Raw genomic sequence first — 26,946 nt, 5'->3', positions numbered from 1 at the left:
TAGTGCTGCCGGTTCCCAAAACTTTTGTTGGATTACATGCGCTGGCAAGCGACTTGGGTATAGCTCCAGAATAGTTGTGCTAAAAAATATTTTTTTAATAATAACTCCATTTATATACTCGCGCTGCCTTACGAAGTGAGAATGTTTAATCTGGCGTCAGGCTGTAACTTAAGTTATTGTGACCACTACTATTAATAATCCGTGATTTCCCATCTCTACATCACGAATTTTAAACTGTTGATCACTGCAAAAACTAAGAATATTGATGTCTGCATGTGTGGTGTCATCGCCAGACACCACACTTGCTAGGTGGTAGCCTTTAAATCGGCCGCGGTCCGTTAGTATACGTCGGACCCGCGTGTCGCCACTATCAGTGATTGCAGACCGAGCGCCGCCACACGGCAGGTCTAGAGAGACTTCCTAGCACTAGCCCCAGTTGTACAGCCGACTTTGCTAGCGATGGTTCACTGACAAATTACGCTCTCATTTGCCGAGACGGTAGTTAGCATAGCCTTCAGCTACGTCATTTGCTACGACCTAGCAAGGCGCCATTATCATTTGCTATTTATCTTGTGATGCATGTACCGTCAGACCGATGTTCACCAATTATGAAATAAAGTTAAGTATTCCGGCAGCTACGTACTTTTCTTGCTAGTATAATTACTTTACCTGTTCCAGACCTCACGCCAGCCTGCGTGAGCTTAAACGCGTGCCTTTCGGCTACCTCGTAGTGGCTTGGCTGTCTCGCCAAGTCACAACAGCATGCCTGTATCCCTTTTTAAAGTACGCGGCAACACCTACTCCGTCTTAATATTTTCAGAGAAGTTCGTGCTACCTATTAATTACAAATTTTAACAAAGTCCTCATGAGCCGTGCTGCGGCTCGCGTTGGTGCTGTTTGTAGGTTTCCGTCCTCTGTTGAAGGCCAGACCGTATCCTTTAGTTGACATGGTGGCGGTTGTTTATCTTCTTCTTGTGTTGAGTGGCGCCACTTGTTTTCGCAAGCGTTGCCTGTCTGCTAGAGGCAGCAGTGGCTTTATCGATATGCAGTAACTGTGGCCCTATCTTTGGGTGACTTCGTTGTTCTTTCGGGTCGTGGGGCGTAAGAGTTCGGTTGGCGACACCGGAGGAGCCAAGAGGGCAGTGCTAGAATGGAAGGGCTATGGTCATGAGGGTACACGACCTAGTCGTCAACCGGATCAAATGGCTCTGAGCACTATGGGACTTAACTTCTAAGGTCATCAGTCCCCTAGAACTTAGAACTACTTAAACCTAACTAACCTGAGGACATCACACACATCCATGCCCGAGGCAGGATTCGAACCTGCGACCGTAGCGGTCTCGCGGTTCCAGACTGAAGCGCCTAGAACCACTCGGCCACACCGGCCGGCTCTTCAACCGGATCCAACAAGCTTTAAGTTGAGTGGATTTTAATCCTAGCAGTGAAACCTCCACCATTTTGACAGCTCGCGATTCTCCAGCGACTTGGATTCGTGTTGCTGCTCGCAGTGTCGCGAAGACGAAGAGCAGCGAGTGGAGTGCTTGGGCAAGGCGGATCTAATTGGCTTTCCTCGACTTCTCGTTACTAATTGCTGCATTCTATGTATTACTATTTGTTAAGTTCAACCGGCGATATTTTTCCTGCCTGGTGGCCGCTCACAACCTAGTGACCTGCCCTGGAAGTAAGTGTGTGTAACGGCAGTGTGCGTTTCCGCGCCTTGCCGCCGCTGTCCGGTAAGGCGTGTGGTTTGACAGTTTCCTTGATTTGTAGGTCGGTTGGTGTTCTCTAGCAGTAGTGGTTCCTTTCTTCTTTCGGACGCTGTAAACACAAATTCTGAGGACGTAGTGCTGACCGCCGGTTCCGGCTTTGGCGTTGTGTTCAATGGTTGCATTGGTTATGGGACGTTAAGTAGCTTCAGCAGATTATCATTTGTCATTCGTTAGACTGCCACTAGTCTGAGTTACCATTTTGTGAAATGAATGCAGCTCTTGGCTCCCTTTCTCATCGCTCACTAAAGTGTTTTCGGCCTAACCTACTCAGAGGTCGATTCCCCGCGCACCGTCTGTGACTAGCCCTTGTGTTTTATTATTGTGTTATTGTTTTATTATTCTGTTACCAAGTTACCATCATCTGTCTTATCTGTTTGATGATCAGTTGCCTGTATTTTAAATTAACTTTTGCTATTGAATTGCTGTTTAACAGTATGTTTGTTACATTTCTTTTAATTGCCCTTCTTGGCGTTAAAAGCGTTCAGCCGTGACTGTCGCTACTTGTCTTAAAATTTTAATGTGGCAATTGTATTTTAGCGTTAGTCTCTAGGACCTTGGTGATTTGTTTTCAATATTTTAATAACTGTGGTTTGTAAGTTGCAACAAGTTAAACAAGTCTTAATTTATTGCCATTAAGGCCTTCAGCCGTCAAACAGTACTTCAATTATTGCCTATATTTTAATTTGTTGTTGATTTTAAATAAATTGTGTGTGATTAAAATGAAAGCCAACCAATAGTAACTGATTACGGCCCCGTCCACAATCGTAACCGAATCCTACCCTCTTCACCTCATGCCATGCGACCACGGCGAAACGAAAATAACGAAACCACTCCTAACAGCGTTACAAAAGAGTCGCAGCCACTCAGCCATACTGCTATACATGGCCCATACGTCGCCTCGAGTCATCGGACTGCTTGGAGCATTAAGAGCCACCAATGATCCACGAAGATTTGGGCGATAAGCACCTTGTGTACGGGTTCACTTTATGCAATGGAAGAGCGGCACAATGTTCCTACAGCGTCAGTAGTCTAATCGCAGCACTTTTACATACTCTGCAACTCTTCTTCGACAAACGTACCCACGCTGCTGTGTACTACAGTTAACTTAACAAGTAATTCTGCCGAAAAAAAAAAGATAACCCACATAGAACCGAGCACCGCTGAATGCAAGCTAAAGTGGAAAGCGTGAAGCAGGCCTTTCTACAGTCAACATCAAGTACGATGGCTGAATGGAATAAGTTTCTTTCCAGACAAGACACTCTACACATATGGTTGACATTTGTATCGTTGTGCAGACATTTTTACTTCAGTCCGGATACAGAGGAAAATAGGGGTAAGAAATCGAAGGAAGCGGCATCTTTATACATAAAATTAAACTTGCGTATGATTGTGTTCTTAAAGCTCTGTAAGTAGTCAGTCGGTTGATTCGAAATTTTGACACAACTCTTATTCACATACGAAGGTTTTTTTAATTATATATATATGTTATTATCAAAGACCTCAACAAGTTCTAGGCGGATTTATTCAAATTTTTACACAAACATTCGGATGACATTGGCTATACACGGTGGTCCATCGATCGCGACCGGGCCAAATATCTCAGGAAATAAGCGTCAAACGAAAAAACTACGAAGAACGAAACTTGTCTATCTTGAAGGGGGCAACCAGTTGACGCTATGGTTGGTCCGCTAGATGGCGCTGCCGTAAGTCAAACGGATATCAACTCCGCTTTTTTAAATAGGAACCCCCATTTTTTATTACATATTCGTGTAGTACGTAAAGAAATACGAATGTTTTGTTGGAACACTTTTTCCGCTTTGTGATAGACGGCGCTGTAACAGTCACAGACGTGTAAGTACGTGGTATCACGTAACCTTTCACCAGTGCGGACGGTATTTGCTTCGTGTTAAGATGGACCGTTCACCAATTGCGGAAAAGGTCGATATCGTATTGATGTATGGCTATTGTGATCAAAATGCCCAACGGGCGTGTGCTATGTATGCTACTCGGTATCCTGGACGACATCACCCAAGTGTCCGGACCGTTCTCCGGATAGTTACGTTATTTAAGGAAACAGGAAGTGTTCAGCAACATGTGAAACATCAACCACGACCTGCAAAAAATGACGACGCCCAAGTAGGTTCAAATGGTTCAAATGGCTCTGAGCACTATGGGACTCAACTGCTGAGGTCATTAGTCCCCTAGAACTTAGAACTAGTTAAACCTAACTAACCTAAGGACATCACACACATCCATGCCCGAGGCAGGATTCGAACCTGCAACCGTAGCGGTCTCGCGGTTCCAGACTGCAGCGCCAGAACCGCGCGGCCACTTCGGCCGGCCCCAAGTAGGTGTTTTAGCTGCTGTCGCGGCTAATCCGCACATCAGTAGCAGACAAACTGCGCGAGAATCGGGAATCTCAAAAACGTCGGTGTTGAGAATGCTACATCAACATCGATTGCACCCGTACCATATTTCTATGCACCAGGAATTGCATGGTGACGATTTTCAACGTCTTGTACAGTTCTGCCACTGGGCACAAGAGAAATTACGGGACAATGGCAGATTGTTTGCACGCGTTCTATTTAGCGACGAAGCGTGATTCATCCACAGCGGTAACGTAGACCGGCATAATATGCACTATTGGGCAACGGAAAATCCACGATGGCTGCGACAAGTGGAACATCAGCGAACTTGGCGGGTTAGTGTATAGTGTAGCATTATGGGAGGAAGGATAATTGGCCCCCATTTTATCGATGGCGATCTAAATGGTGCAATGTATGCTGATTCCCTATGTAATGTTGTACCGATGTTACTACAAGGTGTTTCACTGCATGACAGAATGGCAATGTACTTCCAACATGATGGATGTCCAGCACATAGCTTGCGTGTGGTCGAAGCGGTATTGAATGGCATATTTCATGAAAGGTGGATTGGTTCACCGGATCTGACGTCCCCGGATTTCTTTCCGTGGTGAAAGTTGAAGGATATTTGCTATTGTGATCCACCGACAATGGCTGACAACATGCTTCAGCACATTATCAATGGATGTGCGAACATTACGGAAGGCGAACTACTCGCTGTTGAGAGGAATGTCGTTACACGTATTGCCAAATGCATTGAGGTTGACGGACATCATTTTGAGCATTTATTGCAATAATGTGGTATTTACAGGTCATCACGATGTAACAGCATGCTTTCTTAGAAATGATAAGTTCACAAAGGTACATGTATCACATTGGAACAACCGAAATAAAATGTTCAAACGTACCTACGTTTTGTATTTTAATTTAAAGAACCTACCTGTTACCAACTGTTCGTCTAAAATTGTGAGCCACATGTTTGTGACTATTACAGCGCCATCTATCACAAAGTGAAAAAAGTGATCCAACTAAAACATTCATATTTCTTCGCGTACTACACGAATATGTAACAAAAATTGGGGTTCCTATTTAAAGAACGCAGCTGATATCCGCTTGACCTATGGCAGAGCCATCTAGCGGGCCAATCATAGCGCCATCTGGTTTCCCCCTTCAAGCTAAACAAGTTTCGTTCTGTAGTTTATTCGTTTGACGCTTATTTCGTGAGATATTTGACCTGGTCAAGATCAGTGGACCACCCTGTATACATGAATATATGTAAAATATGAATATATCTGAATCACTGTAATAAACGTTTGGACACCTATAGGCTACAAATTTTTGAAACGTTGTTTGTAGACAAAAAAGTTGTATTTATGCATTATTGGCTTATGATCAGATTAGTACTAAAGGACTTGAAATTGCAATAACAATAAGCAAAGCTCAAGATCAGGAAGAGTAGCTGGATAGAGGGGTGGGAAGAAATGGACATAGAGAGCGCAAAGGATGGGTTCTAGGACGTGTAGGTACATCGTTCTACGACCGTATCAATCCAGATGTTTAACTCATCCATTCCTGCTTGAGGAATTTAATTAGATATGTCACAGTACAATTATTAGAGAACAATTCGAAAGGAAACATAAGTAAACATCCATTTATCACTTAAGCACATTTGATAGTATTAACACTTAAACACTACGTGTTTACATTACTTCAAAACAAAATAGAAAGCAGTATAGTATACTTACAGAAAAGTACAGGAGCACTGCAAGAGCGGATCAATATTGGCTCCCAGCAACGTTGTTACAGACATTGTACCTACGAAGGATGTTCTGGAACACATCTCCATCCCACCATGTTCCTCTTCAGTTTCTAATATACGAGGCTTGACTGAAAAGTAATGCCTCCGCTTTTGTAACTCTTCAACAGTCGGCAGCATTGGTATGCGGCAGGTACTGGCTTGTTCTGTATCCTATTCTCTACAGCTCCAGTTGGCGGGAAGCCTTAGCATTGAACGGTTGTGTTGTTACACTGTACAGCATGGAACCCTGCGCAGACGGTCAGTCAAAGCGATTTAAGCAACGTGAAGTCATTGAATTCTTGACAGCAGAAGGTGTCACCCCTAAGGAGATTCATCAGAGAATGATAGCAGCTTATGGTAATTGTGTTGATGTGAGTACTGTACGTCGTTGGGCGAGTAAGGTTAAAGACGTTGAGGCGGGAACATCTGACCTGCGTGACAAACTAGGAGTTGGACGTCCTGTGACAGCAACCATCGTTTTCAGAAGCAAAATATTGACAGATTGATTCAGGACGATGGTCGTATCACTCAGAGAGAAATTGAAAGCACAATCGGCATTTCACAAAAGAGTGTGGGTCAAATTCTTGCTTTGCTTGGCTATCGGAAGATCTGTGCACGATGGGTACCACGGATGCTGACTCCTGAAATGAAAGCGCACAGACTTGATATTTGCCAGGAACTGCTCTCACGTTATGAGAATGAAGTTGATGCCTTTCTCCATTCAATCATGGGACATCATTATGCTTCTGATGAAGACGTGGAGAATAATGTTGGACTGTGGTTGCGGAAACAGACTGGCGTCAGAAAACTTGTTCATCGTTGGTAGAAATATATCCAATTGACTGGTGATTATGAAGAAAAGTGAAAATTGGTAATTAAAGATCACATTCTAAGGATTATTTCTGAGTTTGATTTATTAAAATATTCCCATCCAAAGCGAATTAACGAAGGTGGAAGCATTACTTTTCATTCAACCCTCGTAGCAGCAGAACTCTTGTCAGCAGATCTTCCTCTGCTTCTACAGGAGTGGCGTAAATCAAACTTTGCATACGAACCCACTAGTCCACTGGAGTAGCACTCGTCATCCTGTGCACCCTGCTGCATACCTGGACAAGCAGACGCGGACGCGATATACATCTGAACTAACACCGTCGTAGAACGGAATATTCAGATTACTATATACTCGCTCCCCGCTACACGTTCTACAAGTTTCTACGACGAATTTCGGAAAACCTTTATATTTACAATTTTCCATTTAACCACACTCAGCTATAGCAACGCGTGGGCGGGTGTCTACTTATTCCGTAACGAGCCACTGCATACAACGCGTTCGTTATACAAGGTGGTCAAAGTAAAACTGGTCTGGAACATATTTCATGCAACTTGATGGGAAAACTTCCATCATCCACCGAACGAAGTGCGGGTGGTGACAGTGAAGTTTCGTGCAAGTCGCATCAAATATTTTCCATGAAAGTCTCGTTCCCCCCCCCCCCCCCCCCCCCCATAACAACTTCTGTACAACGTTCGAGATTACGTCGATATAAGTCGATGTAGTTAATTGCGAAAATGTACAAAAAATTAAACGAGACTGAGGACCCAAATGAAATGCAGTAGTACATAAATTTTACCCTTCCCCGATGATATTTGTCTCTGCACGTACTACACGCTCACAGCACAACTCGCGCAGGCCCCTCGGTTTTACGGAGTCTGGAGAAATCCCCCGTCTCGGGGCGCCAGCGGCGGAAACGCGCAGTGCTGCCAACCGCGAGCACTCACCTGTTTGTGCGCTCGCGCGCGGCTGCTATTGTAATTATGGTAATACTGTGCGCCGTTAATCACGCGCGGCATTCCTCGCAGAAAGCTGCAACAATCCGCAGCGGCAGCGGACGGCCCGCAAACGAGAACAAACGCGGCCCGGCGTCCCGAGCTGCGGCCAGGTTTTTAGGCTTTCCGCGTCCCCAGCCACTGTGCAAGCTCGCCGCTTTGTAGGGCGGCGTCCGCCGCTACGCCGACACGTGTACGGCCGCGTCCACTTTGCACTGTCCTGCAGGCGTGTTGTGGGCATATATGAAAAGGGCAGCGGAAAAAGCACTCAGGTACAGTACACACGTCCAGCAAGTCACCAATTTTTCTCTGTAAACATGTAAACGAACTTACATAAAGAGGCGTTCATATTTCATATATCGGTCTCTGCTGCAAAAGTTGGTTATCCTGGCTTTTGACGGGTGGTTACATCAATGTGACTGGACATTGCACATTTACAACGGTAGGAAAGATTTTTGAGAAGCTAGTGTGGTAATAACTGCCCTGAATTCCACACAGACCGGTGCGGACTTTAATGCCCCTTGCACCAACCCTCACAAGTTGTAAACAGACACGCCGCATGCGAGCGTTCGACTTTAATCTTGACTTTCCTGGCCACGCTATAGCTACGGCATCCGGTACACATACTGCCATGCCGCATCAGCCTTGTCTAACCGTCAACAAGCAACTATTTTCTTTTCCACAAACTCGCACACACTGTCCACCACAGACAACAGATTTGCTCGTTTCACGGTGCCCAAATTTTCAAATGTGTGTCAATTCCTAAGCGACCAAACTGCTGAGGTCATCGGTCCCTACACTTGCACACTACTTAAACAAAGTCATGCCAAGGACAACACACACACCCATGCCCGAGGGAGGACTCGAACCTATGGCGGGAGGGGCCGCGCAATCCGTGTCACGGCGCCTTAGACCGCGCGGCCACTCCGTGCGGCTTCACGGTGCTGCTAGCTTCACCATCATCATAGTGGCAAGCGTCGTTTACAGCTGACACAGCAATCACTTTGTGGAATGTGTGGGTCCTCTATTCCTGAAGAAGACTTTCCGAGGCTGACTGCTTGTGTGCCATAAAAATTAAAAGTGTTTATTCATTCGGGGGTTTAAACATACTGATATAGACGATGGGGATAAGTTCTATGTGCTATACCCCTTGTATGACGAACATTTCCACAAACACAAAGTTGGATAAATTACGGAATGGTCCTCCATGGTTAACATTTGTCATGTTGCTATGAATGCTGAAAAATCTGTGTTCGTTCTGCAAATGCTTACAAAACACACACTCTCTCTCTCTCTCTCTCTCTCTCTCTCTCTCTGTGTGTGTGTGGGGGGGGGGGGGGGGGGGGGGGGGCTGGCCGCTGTGGCCGAGCGGTTCTAGGCGCGCGCGACCTCTACAATCGGAGATTCGAATCCTGCCTCGGGCATGGATGTGTGTGATGTCCTTAGATTAGTTGGGTTTAACTAGTTCTCGGGGACTGATGGCCTCTAATGTTAAGTCCCATAGTGCTCAGAGCCATTTGAGCCATTTATTGGGTTAGACAGTAAGCTATTTGCCGCACTTATGTGTGTGTGTTTCCTGCTGACGGAGTTGTGCGGCTGGTGCAAACGCTGGCTGACGACTGCTCTTGCGTACATGGTGTTTCGCTGCTTTGCTTTTATGGCCGGTAATACACTGAAGAGACAGAAGTTACAAGATGCCTCGTAATATCACGCCACAGTGTAGCAGCAAGTCGTTGGATGCCACGGCAGATACACTTAGCATTCTGTCTCTATAGCTGTCCATAATTGCGAAAGTGTTGTGCACGAACTGACCTCTCTATTATGTCTCATAAATTTTCGATGGGATTTGTGTGTGGTGATATAGTTGGCCAAATCATTCGCTCGAATTTTTCAGGATGTTCTTCAGACTGGTCGCCCAGCGATGTGGCACACTGTCGTCCACTGTCCATGCCTGCAAATGGTTTCCAAGTAGTCGAACACAACGATGTCCAGTCAATGATCGATTCAGTTCGACACGAGGACCCAGTTAAATGGGTCTGAGCACTATGGGACTTAATATCTGAGGTCATCAGTCCCCTAGACTTAGAACTACTTAAAACTAACTAACCTAAGGACATCACACACATCCCTGCGCGAGGCAGGATTCGAACCTGCGACCGTAGCGGTCGCGTGGTTCCAGACTGTAGCGCCTAGAACCGCTCGGCCACCCCGGCCGGCGAGGACTCAGTCCACTCCATGTGAACACAGCCCACAGCATTATGAAGCCACCACCGGCTGGCACAGTGCCTTGTGGACAATATGGGACCACGGCTTCGTAAGCTCTACGCTACATTCAAACCCTGCCATCAGCTCTTACCAACTAAAATCGCGACTCATCTGACCAGTCCAAGGTTTTACGGCCGTCTGGGGCCCAACAGATATGACCACGAGACCAGGAGAGGTGCTGCAGGCGATGTTGTGCTGTTAGCAAAGGCACTCGCTCCGGTCGTCGGCTGCCACTGTCCATTAAGCCCAAATTTCATCGGACTGTCCTACCGGATGCGTTAGTCGTACATCCCACATTGATTCTGCAGTTATTTCACGCAATGTTGCTTGTCTGTTAGGACTGACATGTTTATGCAAACGCCTCTGTCGTTAACTGAAGGTCGTCGGCAACTGCGTTGTACGTGGTGAGAGGTAATGCCAAAAAATGTGGTACTCTCGGCACTGTGGATCTTGGAATACTGAATTCCCTAACGATTTTCGAATGACTCCATTTCCAAAATTTCGAAAGTCCCATGCGTCTAGCTCCTTCTACCACTCCGCGCTCAGCGTCTGTTAATTCTCGACTTGCGGCCATAATCAAGTTCGAAACTATTTGACATGAATCACCTGAGCACAAACGACAACTCCTATAAAACTGGCAGAAGTAAAGCTGTGAGGACGGGGCGTGAGTCGTGCTTGGGTAGCTGAGTTGGTAGAGCACTTGCCTGCGAAAGGCAAAGGTCCCGAGTTCGAGTCTTGGTGCGGCACACAGTTTTACTCTGCCAAGAAGTTTCATATCAGCGCACACTCCGCTGCAGAGTGAAAATCTCATTCTGGACAACTCCTATAATGTACTTATGCCTTTTGTGAGAGTTACTACCGCCATCTGTATATGTCCATATCGTTATCCCACGACTTTTGACACCTCACTGTTTACTGGGGTGTAATTGGGAGAGCGAGTGAACTGCCTTTTTGCTTAGCCTTTTGACTGGTCTATTTACAAGAAAGGGACGTGGCTCAGGGGAGGTGAAGGGAGGGTCACGGCGACGGCATCCTATCACCACTTGCCACAGTGCGGGGAATGGCCAGTGTGCTTGTTTGACACATATAGGAGGTTACTTGTTACTCATTTCCGTCAGGGATAAGAGCAATCGCACGCTGGTATACCACAAATCCTTGTTTACAGACAGGGTGATACACTACTGGCCATTAAAATTGCTACACCATGAAGATGACGTGCTACAGACGAGAAATTTGACCGACAGGAAGAAGATGCTGTGATACGAAAATGATTAAGTTTTCAGAGCATTCACACAGGGTTGGCACCGGTGGCGACACCTACAACGTGCTGACATGAGGAAAGTTTCCTACCGATTTCTCACACAGAAACAGCAGTTTACCGGCGTTGCCTGGTGAAACGTTGTTGTAATGCCTCGTGTAAGGAGCAGAAATGCGTACCATCACGTTTCCGGCTTTCATAAAGATCGGATTGTAGCCCATCACGATTGCGGTTTATCATATCGCGACATTGCTGCTCGCGTTGGTCGAGATCTAATGACTGTTAGCAGAATATGGAATCGGTGGGTTCCGGAGGGTAATACGGAACGCCGTGCTGGATCCCAACGGCCTCGTATCACTAGCAGTCGAGATGACAGGCATCCTATCCGCATGGCTGTAACGGATCGTGCAGCCACGTCTCGACCCATAAGTCAACAGGTGGGGACGTTTGCAAGACAACAACCATCTGCACGAACAGTTCGACGACGTTTGCAGCAGCATGGACTATCAGCTCGGACACCGTGGCTGCGGTTACCCTTGACGCTGCATCACAGAAAGGATCGCCTGCGTTGGTGTACTCAACGACGAACCTGGGTGCACGAATGCCAAAACGTCATTTTTCCCGATCAATCCAGGTTCTCTTTACACCATCATGATGGTAGCATACGTGTTTGGCGACATCGCGGTGAACGCACATTGGAAGCGTGTATTCGTCACCGCCATACTGGGGTATCACCCGGCGTGATGGTATGGGGTGCTATTGGTTACACGTGTCGGTCACCTCTTGTTCGCACTGACGGCACTTTGAGCACTGGGCGCTATATTTCAGATGTGTTACGACCCGTGGCGCTACCCTTTATTCGATCCCTGTGAAACGCTACATTTCAGCAGGATAATGCTCGACCGCAAGTTGCAGGTCCTGTACGAGCCATTCTGGATACCGAAAATGTTCGACTGCTGTTCTCGCCAGCACATTCTCCAGATCTCTCACCAATTGAAAACGTCTGGTCAATGGTGGCCGAGCAACTGGCTCGTCACAATACGCCAGCCACTACTCTTGATGAACTGTGGTATCGTGTTGAAGCTGCATGGGCAGCTGTACCTGTACACGCCATCCAAGCTCTCTTTGACTCAATGCCCAGGCGTATCAAGGCCGTTATTACGGCCAGAGGTGGTTGTTCTGGGTAATGATTTCTCAGTATCTATGCTCCCAAACTGCGTGAAAATGTAATCACATGTCAGTTCTAGTATATTTGTGCAATGAATACCCGTTTATCATCTGCATTTCTTCTTGGTGTAGCAATTGTAATAGCCAGCAGTGTAGAATGGGCAACGATAATAAGCGCAGAGCGGGTGGAGGTCGCATGAGAGTCGGCAGTGACGCCCTGGAGAAGTGGAGTGGAGCGGACGGCAGGGCAGGGCAGGGTGGGGCAGAGGCGATTAGGCGCAGTTTGGACGCCGGCCACGGACCGCCCGGCCTGACACCTGCCCAACAACTGGGGCGCGCGCAGCCAGCGACGCCTAAACCTGTCGCAAGCCCTCGCGGTCGCCCCGGGACTGCTAATGGCGCCATTAGCGCCGTCGCTCAGTCGGCGGGCGACGCGTGCTCTGCCGCGCCTGCGTAGTCGTGCACGCCGACTGACAGCCAGCGTGAGCCGGCAGACGGACCGACAGGCCGTGGAGAAAACAGCTCGCAGCTATTCTGCCACTCCACAAAATTACACGACCAGGAACGTTACCAGACTTGCTCTCTGTGTAAGGCATATTGGTAAAAATACAAGATCGAAGATGTATGTTATTTGGGAGTATAAATGGTGCGAAACTTACAGGGGAACCTCCCCATCGCACCCCCCTCAGATTTAGTTGTAAGCTGGCACAGTGGATAGGCCTGGAAAAACTGAACACACATCAATAGAGAAAACAGGAAGAAGTTGTGTGGAACTATGAAAAAAATAAGCAAAATGTACAAACTGAGTAGTCCATGCGCAAGATAGGCAACATCAAGGATAGTGTGAGTTCAGGAGCGCCGTGGTCCGTCGTTAGCGTGAGCAGCTGCGGAACGGGAGGTCCTTGGTTCAAGTCTTCCCTTGAGTGAAAAGTTTAATTTTTTTATTTTCAGACAATTATTATCTGTCCGTCCGTCCATCCGTCTGTCTGATGCGATCACTTTTTTGGGAGTGATTATCACATCCACAAGAAAACCTAAATCTGGCAAGGTAGAAGAATCTATTTACCCATTCTCCAAGTGTACACGTTAGGTGGGTCGACAACATATTCCTGCCATGTGACGCACATGCCGTCACCAGTGTCGTACAGAATATATCAGACGTGTTTTCCTGTAGTGGAATCGGTTGACCTATGACCTTGCGATCAAATGTTTTCGGTTCTCATTGGAGAGGCACGCCCTTTCGTCTACTAATAGCACGGTTTTGCGGTGCGGTCGCAAAATACAGACACTAAACTTATTACAGTGAACAGAGACGTCAATGAACGGACAGATCATAACTTTGCGAAAATAAAGAAATTAAACTTTTCACTCGAGGGAAGACTTGAACCAAGGACCTCGCGTTCCGCAGCTGCTCACGCTAACCACGGGACCACGGCGCTCCTGAGCTCACGCTCTCCTTGATTTGCCTATGTTGCTCATGGACTACTAAGTTTGTATATTTTGCTTATTTTTTTCATAGTTCCACACAACTTCTTCCTGTTTTCTCGATTGATTTGTGTTCAGTATTTCCAGGCCTATCCACTGTTCTAACTTATAACTAAATCGGAGGGGGGTGCGATGGGGAGATTCCCTTGTTAGTACACAACAGCGGCTGTAAGTAGGACAAGCAGAGTATCCACCTGAGGTTCGTTTACACATGCGGGTATGTTATGTCACGCTGCTAAACCCGAGTTCATCCAGTGGGTGAGACAGCTGCAGAGCGTGCTATCCGTTCCAGCACTCACTCTCTCGAGGTAGGGGTGGAAAAAAAGCCACACGAGATAATACCGATACCCTTTATTTTAATTGTGAACGGGCGCTGTTTCTCGGTATTCGTTTGGTTTCCGTTATAACAATTGTTATTTCGCAGAGGTTGAAAATACCGCTTCAGTTGTAAATTATTTTTACAAGACCGGTTTCGGTCTGTTGTAAGCCCATCCTGAGGTGTCGTAGCTGTGCTGTGGTCCCCGGCCGCCACGTGTACTAGGCACGCCGGCCGAAGTGGCCGTGCGGTTCTATGCGCTGCAGTCTGGAACCGCGAGACCGCTACGATCGCAGGTACGAATTCTGCCTCGGGCACGGATGTGTGTAATGTCCTTAGGTTAGTTAGGTTTAAATAGTTCTAAGATTTTTTTTTTTTTTTTTTTTTTTGTACCAGGCGTGGTGTGCTGCCTATGAGGCCAGAATAGGGAGTGTGAAACTAAAGTAATTTAGAACTGAACCGGTATTTTCAACCTCTCCTATAATGCTCAGTTGCGGATGTTCTGCCAACAGGATTGTTTGTAATTCGTTTCTCGATATCACTAATAGCCGAGTAAAAAACACGAAATATCAACCAGCCATAGTAACAGCTTATAACTTTTGGTTCTATAATAACTTAAAAAAAACAGTAAGCTAATTCCTTTCGTAAGATTTCTATTGCTTTGAAATATCGAGTTATTGTAGTCATTTTAATGCTATCAGTGTCATTTTAATAACAGTGTCGACAGGAACGAGCACCGAACACATGGCGTAAAATCTGGTACAGCACTGCTGATACGATAGTGTCCCTAGTACGACGTTGCGTTGCCTATTGGACGATACGCATGTACATGCAGTATGGAAGACTTCCCTATCTGCTCTGTATGGTAATTTCTCGCCGTTGTCGTCGGACGTTAGTTCCATTGCAGAATGGCATGATTCCTATTCTGGAAGTATTTAGCGAGGTGTTGCGAACTCCCTCGGCTTTAAAAGATTAAGAATGGGAGGAGCCACAACAAACTTGCGCACCATGTAAGGAGAAAATTAAAAACTTGGCAGTTTATTCATTGAAACTTCCTGGGAGATTAAAACTGTGTGCTTCACCGAGACTCGAACTCGGGAACTTTGCCTCTCGCGGGCAAGTGCTCTACCATCTGAGCTACCCAAGCACGACTCACAACCCGTCCTCACAGCTTCAATTCTGCCAGTACCTAGCCTCCTACCTTAAAAGCTTCACACAAGCTCTTCGAGTCTCTGTCCGGCACACAGTTTTAATCTGCCAGGAAGTTTCATATCAGCGCACACTCCGCTGCAGAGTGAAAATCTCATTCTGGAATTTATTCATTATTTACAATAAAAGTAAGTAGCTGATGTGTTACCTGTATGTACACAATAAGCATGTACCTATCTGTTGTCCTGGAAGGAGGACAAATTAAAAATAAAAATAGAGTTCTCCACCCTCAGTTTTCACCCTTTAGCCCTGACTATTCGTAAAGACCAAATACTGGTATGATCCTCGATTACCACATGATTTTTCAGCAGAACTGCTAAATATTAGAATCAGGAGGAGAATACTGGTAATTTTTATGTAGTATTCAACCACTTACTACTTTTCGAGAAAAGTAGCGAAGGTTACCCGGACTAGCCTTTTTTATTTGTCTATTTCAATAACTATTTTGGTTCTATGTACACTATGTCATCAAAACTACCCGGACACCTGGCTGAAAATGACTTACAAGTTCGTGGCGCCCTCCATCAGTAATGCTGGAATTCAATATGGTGTTGGCCCACCCTTAACCTTGATGACAGCTTCCGCTCTCGCAGGCATACGTTCACTCAGTTACTGGAAAGTTTCCTCGGAAATGGCAGCCCATTCTTCACAGACTGCTGCAATGAGGAGAGGTATCGATGTCGGTCGGTGAGGGCTGGCACGAAGTCGGCCTTCCAAAACATCCCAAAGGTGTTCTACACGATTCAGGTCACGACTCTGCGCAGGCCAGTCCATTACAGGGATGTCATTTCGTCCAGCCACTCCGCCACAGGCCGTGCATTATGAACAGGTGCTCGATTGTGTTGAAAGATGCAATCGCCATCCCCGAATTGCTCTTCAACAGTGGGAAGCAATAAGGTACTTAACACACCAGTGTAGGCCTGAGGTGTGACAGTACTACGCAAAACAACAAGAGGTGGAAGTCTCTAACCCCCTCCCCCCCCCCCCCCCCCCCAAAAAAAAAACACGACCACACCATAACAACTCCGCCTCCGAATTTTTGTGTTGGCGCTACACACGCTGGTAGATGACGTTCACCGGCATTCGCCATAACCACACCCTGCCATCGGATAGCCATATTTTTTACCATGATTCGTCACTCCACACAACGGTTTTCCACTGTTCAATCGTCCAATGTTTACGCTCCTTACACGAGTAGTGCGTTAAGTTTTTGAAAGGTAATGCCAGGGAGACCTCGAAGACCGAAGATAGGGACCGTCCCTAACACGTCAAAATGTATCGCCTGCTGTCCAAATTGACGGCTATGATGAAACGTGCTCGTGTTGCTCCGCACAGCTAACCCATGCCATCACACTATGCGCCGGGACCGTGTGACAATAACGAATGCACTCTGGCAAGGTTAGTTATCTTCGGGACCACCACGTATGGGCACGTTCATCATGTTGCTGTTAGCAGAATCTGGACTCGTCTGATAAGGCGACGTTCTACACTTCCCGTATCCAGTGTTGTCGTTGAAAATACTAGTGTCTTTCCGCCTCTCTCTGACATCGCGTTCAGGGAAACCGCAAAAACGGCAACCATGCTGAACTTCCTGGGGCTCCAGACGTAGTCGCAGTCACCGTGGGGATACTTGTCACCACGATGTACACTTCCTGACTCAAGATTCAAAACGTAGTTGTTCAGTTTGCACCGCAGAGTGACAAGAGTCAGTCCTCTCGGATGCTAGTCGCATGGAGACAATGAGGTCCTGCATCCCACCTAGTATGGCTCTGCTGCACGCAGAGATTCTACAGTTGCATTGCAGACGTCGTATCCTGACACGTATTGAGACTTCTGATTATCATGAAACGAGATTTCCCTCACTGTTCAATTCCATCTATTGATATGCGTTTCTCCTTATCACAAATAATACTAATCACTTACATATCCAAGAGCATAGTTCACGTCATGCACTTTGACATTTCTTACATGCCGCTTTCGTTGTGTTGTTGTTGTTGTTTCGATGGCCAGCGGTATATATGATTTCTTCATAGTATTTGTCGTGGTAAAACGGTAAATGTCGTATGGCGTTGTTGGCTGGGATGTCCCACGGGGTGTGTGCAGCCCCCTGTCGGAAAGGGGGCAGCCTGGCCCCTTTCCTCGCGGATATCTGAGAGTCCCCAGAATGAATTTGCACTCTATAGCGGAACTTGCGTTGAACTGTAACTTCGTGACAGATTAAAACTGTGCCGGGATGGGACTGGAACCTGGGACCTTTGCTTTTTGCGAGCAATTACTCTACCGGCTGAGCCATCCAAGCACGACTCCCCCTCACGGCTTTACTAAATAATAGGTGCGTCGTGCGTATTTTTGTGGACTATGAGTATAATGGATACGTCTACACCTACATCTAAAAATATCCTCCGCAATCTACCGTACAGTGTACGACAGAGGGTACCCGGTACCACACTATCCATTTTATTTAATCTTCCACTCGCAAGTACGGCGAGATAAATACGAGTTTCTATGTGCCTCTGCACGAACCGTAAAGTTTAGAATCTTGTCTTTGCGGTCTTTACGTGAAACGTTTGTTGGCGGAAGGAGTATCGTTTTGTATTCAGCTACAAATGCCTGGTCTCTAAATTTTTTTACCAATGTTCCTCGAAAGAAGGTAGCCTAACTTCCTGGGATTCCCTTTCAGTTCCCGAAGCATCTCCGTAATTCTTGCGTGTTATTCGACCCTACCAGTAAAAATATGTTTCCACTCTACGTGCCATTACAATCTGCTGTATGTCAAAGTCGCTTGTGTCAGTTGATTTCCTCATTTGTGGCCATTATCGTTATTAGAATTATTGCCCATTCGTCTCTGTTCCACTGATATATAATCCCTATCACGTCACGTGCTTGCAACCTCACCAGGTAAAGTTCAGGTCCACTGTGGGTGGTACCCACAAAGTTTTGGCTCATCACCGTACGTTTATGCTACTAATTGTCTTGTGCAACGCTTTAAATGTGGCAACTTCATCCTTTATGTGGTAGTTTCCAGCTCCTTAGCAGTCAGCCTCAGGCAGACCTAGATAAAAAAATGCTAGTGCCAATGTCTGACAAAATCGCAAACCGTTGTAGGGTAAAATAGGGCTACACAGCCATACGGTGGATATGACCAACGGCCGTGGTTCTCCAACTGTCCCTTTCACAACGCTGTCGGTCAGTTGATGGTGAGTATTTGTCGCGAGTGACATGCTGACGCTTTCTTGACTCGTAATTTTAAGTAAAAGTAAGTATTTTTCCATGACTTCAGTTTCTCATACACCTTGATATTATATAGCTTATCAACACTTTCCTGTTTTTCCGTAAGTTAAGACTGTAGAGCAGTTGCGGAAACTTACATTTGAGGCCTGTATAGGTCTATCTGCACAATGTTATGTTTCTCTTTGCGTTCTTGTCCAACATGTTTGATGACGCGCTATGGCCATCTCCCCCTGCCGATTGGGAAAGGTGGCCATACCATCTATAAGATAGTTAGCCACACTGTGAATTTTTAGTAGTTTCAGATTTGATGGGAATTTTACAGATGCCAAGTAAGTACGTTCCCAATAATGATTCTACAAAATCCAAATCTAGAGAAAAAGCTTTCAACTTGCTATTAATAAAGTAAATAATGGTAGTTATTCAAGAAGAAAAGGTTCTAGAGAATTCAATATTTTAAACAAAACTCTAGAGTAAAAAATAAAAACCGGTTGTGATTCAAAAACTGCAAAGCATTCCTGTTCGTGTTTAGCCAACGAGGAACGACACGAGTGATTTCCTATAACTTTCTGTACTCAACCTACCTAGCAAGTAGTTAAATAAACCTAACTTCGTGACGAACTTATTTTGTTTTTCCACGACTATGTGAACGAATAAATGTAAATTAACAGTGTTTTTTGTGTATTAGGGTTTGACATGGCATTTGAAAAGAATCAAAGCCAAATGTCCCCCTTTTACCCTTTGATGTAGAATACACAAGGGGAATAAATCGTTACTGTCAATATATCAAAGTGCAAAATACAGTCAAACGTCACAGACACTGGTATAGGCATGCGTATTCAGAGATATGTAAACAGGTAGAATACGCCGCTGCGATCGGCAACTCCTATAGTGTCTGGCGCAGTTGTTAGATCGTTTACTGCTGATACAATAGCAGGTTATCAAGATTTAAGTGTATTTAAACGTGGTGTTATAGTCGGCGCACGAGCGATGGGATACAGCATTTCCGAGGAAGCGAAGAAGTGGGGATTTTCCCGTACGACTATTTCACGTGTGTAGCGAGAATAACAGGAATCCGGTAAAACATCAAATCTCCGTATAAAGATTCTGCAAGAAAGGGACCAACGACGACTGAAGAGAATCATTCAACATGACAGAAGTGCAACCCTTCCGCAAATTGCTGCAGATTTCAATGCTGGGCCATTAACAAGTGTCAGCGTGCGAACCATTCAACAAACATCATCGATATGGGATATCGGAGCCAAAGGTCTACTCGTGTACCCTTGATGACTACGCTACACAAAGCTTTATGCCTCGCCTGGCCCGTCAACACCAACACTGGATGTTGATGACTGGAAACCAGTTGCCTGATCGTACGAGCCTCGTTTCAAATTGTATCGAGGGGATGAATGTGAACGGGTATGGAGAAAACCTCATGAATCCATGGACCTTGCAAGTCAGCAGGTGGCTGTTCAAGCTGGTGGAGGCTCTGTAATGGGTGTGGAGCTTGTGTAGTTGGAGTGATATGGGACCCCTGATACGTCTAGACACGACTCTGACAGGTGACATGTACGTAAGTATTGTGTCTGATAAACTGCATCCATTCATGTCCATTGTGCATTCCGACGGTCTTGGGCAATTCCAGCAGGACAACGCGACTCCTGACACGTTCAAAATTGCTCTTCTGAGGTTAAACACTTCCGCTGGCCACCAAACTCCCCAGACATGAACATTTTTTAACATATCAGGGAAGTCTTGCAACGTGCTGTTCAGAAGAGATCTCCACACCCCCGTACTATTATGGATTTATGGACATTCCTGCAGGATTCATGGTGTCAGTTCCCTGCACCACTACTTCAGACGTTAGTCGAGTCCATGCCACGTCGTGTTGCACCACTTTTGCGTGCTCGCGATGACCCGACACGGTATTAGGCAGGTGTGCCAGTTTCTTTGGCTCTTCAGCGTATGTACATTAGTCTCGATATTTTCCTTCAAGCACCAATACTTCTGACATTTCGTTCCCATGTGTAACACTAATTTACAGACAAATATTTTACTTCAGCAAAGCAAGCGTTCTCTTATTTCAATGTAGGAGAATTCATCCAGATAGCTGGTTTAAATTATCGCAGTAGAAGCCTGCAATGTTACTGACGATTTTTTGTTGCCTTACGACGTTATCCAATCAGGATCCAATATATTATGCGTAAAAGTTAAATATGTTACAGATTAATTATGTTAAATTTAAAAGGTAAATCGCATCACATTCATCAGATATGCACGCCCACACACACACACACACACACACACACACACACACACACACACACACACACACACACACAAATACTTCCATAGATTATTTACGTTGCTTTACACGGAACAATTAGTCATGAGGTGGTGAACTGCTAAAAATATGTATGTATATACATTGATATATCGTGTGCTGTGAGTAGTAATTTGAAACTGGTAGGAAGCTGCTGTCCTCTAAGCACCAAGCACTGCGGTAACTCTGATGTCGCCTCGGTAGCCGAAAATTATGTGGTCGGCGTCCTCCTCGGCGTGACAATCACATAGGGGGCCTATAGAAGTGCGGTTGGAACATGGTACCGAGGAACTTTCTATGGAATATACCGAGAGAGTACCACACACGTACAGGGATACGCGTTAAACCTTTCGGCACGGAAGCAGTGAGCCCCTGGCAGTACCGCCACCTGCAGAACTTTCGCTGTCCGTTCGGAGACCTCAATGCTACTGCATCCCCCAACATTCCAGGCGTGCTCGCGAGGGAAGCGCGTCACCGATATTGCTCATCTTTCACAGCGTCGCACTATATACGAGGGCTGTCCAGAAAGTAAGTTACGATCGGTCGCGAAATGGAAACGACTATGATAATCCGATAAAGCTTTGTAAAGATGTGTTGGGCAGTGTCTCTAGTATAACTCTAGGTAGAATTATGTCGCTCTTTTCATTCCTGAGCTCTTAGTGAGCGCGTAAAGATGTCATAGAAAATAGTGTCTCCCGCCAAGTACGAGGGCCTGGTGAGAATTTTCCCCTGAAGCTATGCAACCAACATTACATAACTGTCATGCGGTTTCTTCTCCAAAACAATTGTCAACCTCATTCAGCAGGGGTAATGAAGATGTTCCTGCATCGTTTCAATTGGAAATGTTTGGTTACCCACAATACAGCCCGTAATTGTCTCCCACTGAGTTTCATCTGCGCTCAAACGAACCGCTGGCTATGAAGACAACATTTTGGCACAGACAATGAGATTTAGACCAGCGTAGAGAATTGGCGGAAAGCACTGGCGGCTACCTTCTATGATGAGGGCATTGGAAAGTTGGTACGACGCTACGACGAATGTCTGAGTCAGAACGGCGAATACTTAGAGAAGTAGCTGAAAGGTGTAGCTAACTGTTACAAATGAAACATTTCTGATTTTCACTGTGATTTTCATTTCGCGATCAATCGTAACTTACTTTCTGGACAGCCCACGTACTTAGATATAACAAATTCTGCTCCACTACGTTGCACTCCTCAATTCTTTTCGTGATATAGTGATTCGAAGTGTTGAGAGCCTGCTGAACGCCACAGGAGAGCGCCATCCTTCAGGCAGGGGTGTCGTCGCAGCTGACTAAGAGCTTTACACTATAGGTGACCGTTCTGTGTTCGAATCTCGCCAACTCATTTATTTTATAATCCTCTACCAAACACTACTATCACTTCAACGAATCATCTTTCTTCAGAAGGAAAAGAAGAAATGAAAACAGTGATATTAATAATGATAACACCAGTATTCATTGTGGTATAGACACAATGAGGTGTAATCGAAATATAATAAGGAGCCTCGATGAAACGGACATTTATTTATCGCTATATTCATGCACGTATCGCAAATACAATGTCCATAATTCGAAGCATGTACACTATCTGTTCAAAAGTATGTGCTCACGTATTTGTGAGCATTGATACCGGGTGTGTCCACCCGTTACCTTTAAGATGGCTTGAACTCTGCTGGAAACACTTTCGACGACGCTTCTTCAAGAGACGAAACGAGGGAAGGAAGCCGTTTTGGACACTGGGGATGGAGCGAAATAGACGTTCTAACTCATCTGGCAGGTGTTCAGCTGGGTTCACGCCGGGACTTGGGACGGGTCAGATTTTTCGGGAAAGTTACTGCGCACAAACCATTGCCTCACGGCTGCTGCTTCATGACAGGGTGCGTTATCCCGCTGACACAATCATCATCCCCTAACACCTCCTCCACTGTGTGTGGTGTGAAATGTGTTCACATCCTCCTGCTGTTAGCGTTGTCTGAAATACAATAAAAGGAAAGAAGTTCAACCAGAGCAAAATAAACACCGACATTCTGTACCAACACGTCCTCTGTATTTCAATGTTGACACTACACATGACAGCAGGTAACTTTCTCCAGGCATTAAGTAAATCGAAACCCTAACACTTCCGGCGGGCAGCCATTGGGTATGGCATGATTCATCCACCAAATCACTCGTATCCAGTCATCGACTGTCCAGTAGCATCGCACTTTATATCACCTCAAGCGTCGCTAAGCATTACTACACAAATGTGTGGCGTATGAGGCGTTGCCCCATCATTGTAAAAAATATGTGCGAAGTCTTACAGGACGTAACTGCTAAGGTCATCAGTCCCTTAGGTTACACACTACTTAACCTAAATTATCCTAAGGACAAACACACCCACCCATGTCCGAGAGAGGACTCGAACCTCCGCCGGGATCAGCGGCACAGTACATGACTGCAACGCCTAAGACCGCTAGCTAATATCGGGTCGCCCTACCATTGTACCCCATGCTTTTTAACTCCCTAACCACACTGAGCGTGGTAGCTGGATTACTGGCGGTACTTTGGAACCCACGAGTGATATCATGCTATTTTGCACAGCCACCTTCCACAATACGTAACAGTCCCTGACAGAAAGAACAGGAGATCTACACGGTGTTGGTTTAGTGGTGGATGTTTCTTGGCATTTCCACTTCATGCTCACACCACCTATAGTAGACTTGGGCACTTTTACAAGGTTTGAAACGTCCTTGATGAATCTGTTACGGAGGTGACTTTGAATGCGAACTAATCCACGCTGGAAGTCACTGAACTCTCCATAACGACTGTTTCCGCTCTTGCTGGTTCTCCACTGGCAACATGAAATTCCACGCTTCATTTTATATCGGTGGCACATGTCTCGTCACATCTAGTGCCCAATTTTAGATACTTTTGAGAGGGTAGTGTAGAGCCCAGTATGACTACACTGCGATATGCGCACGAATGTGGCGATAAATAATTAAATACACTGACGGCAAAGAAATCGCAACACCAAAAAAATATGAAACTTCCTGGCAGATTAAAACTCTGTGCCGGACCGAGCCTCGAACTCGGGACCTTTCCCTTTCGCGGGCACGTGTTCCACCAACTGAGCTACCCAAGCACGACTCACGCCCCGTCCTCACAGCTTTACTTCTGCCAGTATCTCGCCTCCTACCTTCCAAACTTTGCAGAAGCTCTCCTGCAAAGATGACAAAGGTCCGGAGTTCGAGTCTCGGTCCGGCACACAGTTTTAATCTTCTAGCAAGTTTCATATCAGCGCACACTCCCCTGCAGAGTGAAAACTCTTTCTGGACCAAAAAAATAATTAGTAGATGGTAATGAAATTTCGAGAATACATTTGCCTAGGTAACATATTTGATTAACATGTCAAGATCACAGCTTAACGTAATCATAAGATAAGCCATAGCGAATATGGAATGTGGAACATTAACAACCGGCGTATCCGCCAGAATGCTGGATCCAAGCATGCAAACGTGCACGCATTGCGTTGTGCAAATGCGGAATGTCAGTTTGTGGATTTCCATCCCTGCTGCACTTGGTTGGAGTTGACTGGGGTTGTCGTCAGATGATGCCCAAATGTGTTCCACTGGAGACACATGGGATGATGGAGCAGGCCAAGGCAACATGTCGACACTCTGCATAGCAAGCTGGGTTACAACAGCGATATGCGGGCGAGCGTTATCCTCTTGGAAAACGGCTCCTGGAATGCTGTTCACAAATGACAGCACAGCAGGTGGAATCATCATACTGACGTATAGATTTGCAGTCATAATATGTAGGGTAGGTACTAGAGTACTCCAAAATCGCACCCCAGACCGTAACTCCAGGTGTAGGTGCAGTGCGTGTAGCACGCAGATATGTTGGTCGCAGGCCCACAAATGGCCGTGTTCAAACTAACACAACGGCCGTCATTAGCACCGAGGTACAAAGACCTTTCATCAGACGGCACAGCAGATCTCAACCCTGTCCTCCAATTAGCCCTCGGTTGACACAATGGCGGTGGTTTGGGGTCAGTGGAATGGACGCTATACAGGGCGCCTAGCACGGAGCTGTCCTTGAAGTAAGCGATTTGTAGCAGGTCGCTGTGTCACTGTGGTGCCCACTGCTGCTCAAATTGCTGCTGTTGCAGTATTTTATTTTGCTAGAAGTTCGCCTTGATGTAGCTTGATACACGCGAAGTGCCATATGGTACAAAAGTGGTGTGAGTTACAAGTGACAGATGGTACGTTATGTACCAGTCCCGTGGGAGAGTCCGCGAATTGTAGTGAACTGGCTTCTCATTGGCCGGTACATTCGGGTGCTAACCGCCGAAACGCCTAACTTCTCTTATTAATTAATTATTTATATACATTTCATTGTATTTAACCCAGTTTTTAGTGCGACAATCTGTTACCTTACGAGTCTATCGTTTTTGTTTATTAAATTTCACTAGTTTTGAGAAACATAAGACTAACGATACTGCAGCCGAAGTGCTTCGCACACCTTCGGGTCGCTTTGGGGCACCTGGGAGACGAAGTACTTCGGCTGCGCTAGTCATTCTGTTTCGGTTGTTCTAGAGTAGAGATGGGTCGAACTCGTTCATTCCCGTGAAGTACTTCATTCATTTCACTCTTTGCCGTAAAGTGTTCAAATGAAGTAGTTCATTCAAGAAGTACGGAAGCCTGGCGAGGTTGCCCAGTTCGCCGCTCAGCCGCGGCTACGCTCGCTTCGCCTCGCTCGTACAATAAAGCTTCGTAATACTTCATAATTTTACCAACAGATCGCCGAACTATGAAGTAACGTCCACGCAACGTTTTGCGTCTTACAGCGTCTGAGTTAACTTAAATACAGCATGGTCGAAGAGGACAAAGGAAAGATAAATAGAGAAGCCTGTCACATATAAAGAAGGTATTACGTTTAACCTTGCTCGACATTTTCTCATGAAGCGCCAAAAAGTCTTCATCTGCCAAGTGAAATCTTATTTGTTGTATTTATGGACTGAAAACTAGGGCTACTAACGAAATTCAGTCCAATTTTATGTTCCTTTTAAAATTTAATCCAAAATAGAATGAGTATGTTTACCACTGTCACAAAGTCTATATACCTATGTTAAGTAATTATTCAGAAGTTTTCCTGTAGATTTTATTTTTGTTGAGAATAATAACCCTCTAAATTCAAAACGTAAACTGTCACCTGTAGTCATTGGTACGATTTCAGGTAAAATCCCTCTTTATTTTATTCGGAAAGCAATTTTTGTGTCTGTTCACGCTTATACAATGGCTAGCAACTCGCGATCGCGTAGAAGTAGTGAAATTTGGGGTTTCTTCGCTGATTTAGGTGATGGGAAAGCAAAGTGCAACTGTTGTTGTCAGTGTATTTCACCGCGCGATTCGTCGACAGGCAGTAGAGGGAGGACTGAAGTGAAGGGAGAATGAGTGGCGTAGCGCCAATGTAGTGGGAGAGGGTGAGGGGAAGAGAGTGAGTGAACGAACTAGAAAAAAAGTGTGGAGTGTGCTATCTGTGGAGAGTTTGAAGTACCAGTTCATTGAAATTGAGTGGTTAGTTCACACTTCACTGGAGTGAAGCGTTCATTTGAACGACTCATTCACGAGCTCCCCATCACTACTCTAGAGGGACGGGCGCGTAGCTATGTTTCGGGCGTTTTTCAGAGCCGGACATACATCTCTGTTTCGGGCCGAAATGTCGTACTTTGTATCGGAAGTGGATAGAAATGCTATCGTACAATAAAGAAAGTTACGTCGAGTGTTGTAAAAGACAGTGTAAAATGTATGAATATTTAAATAATACCGAAACAGGAAATATTAATGAGAAGTGTCGCCTACCATCGTTGTCAGTACTACAGATCTTGCCCTCCATAGATACAGATACTAACCTGGGCTAGTGGCATCCCATAAAACGCAC

Source organism: Schistocerca americana, chromosome 10, assembly GCF_021461395.2.
Source record: "Schistocerca americana isolate TAMUIC-IGC-003095 chromosome 10, iqSchAmer2.1, whole genome shotgun sequence".
In the NCBI taxonomy this organism is placed as follows: Eukaryota; Metazoa; Arthropoda; class Insecta; order Orthoptera; family Acrididae; genus Schistocerca; species Schistocerca americana.
Note: the sequence above shows the minus strand (reverse complement) of the source record.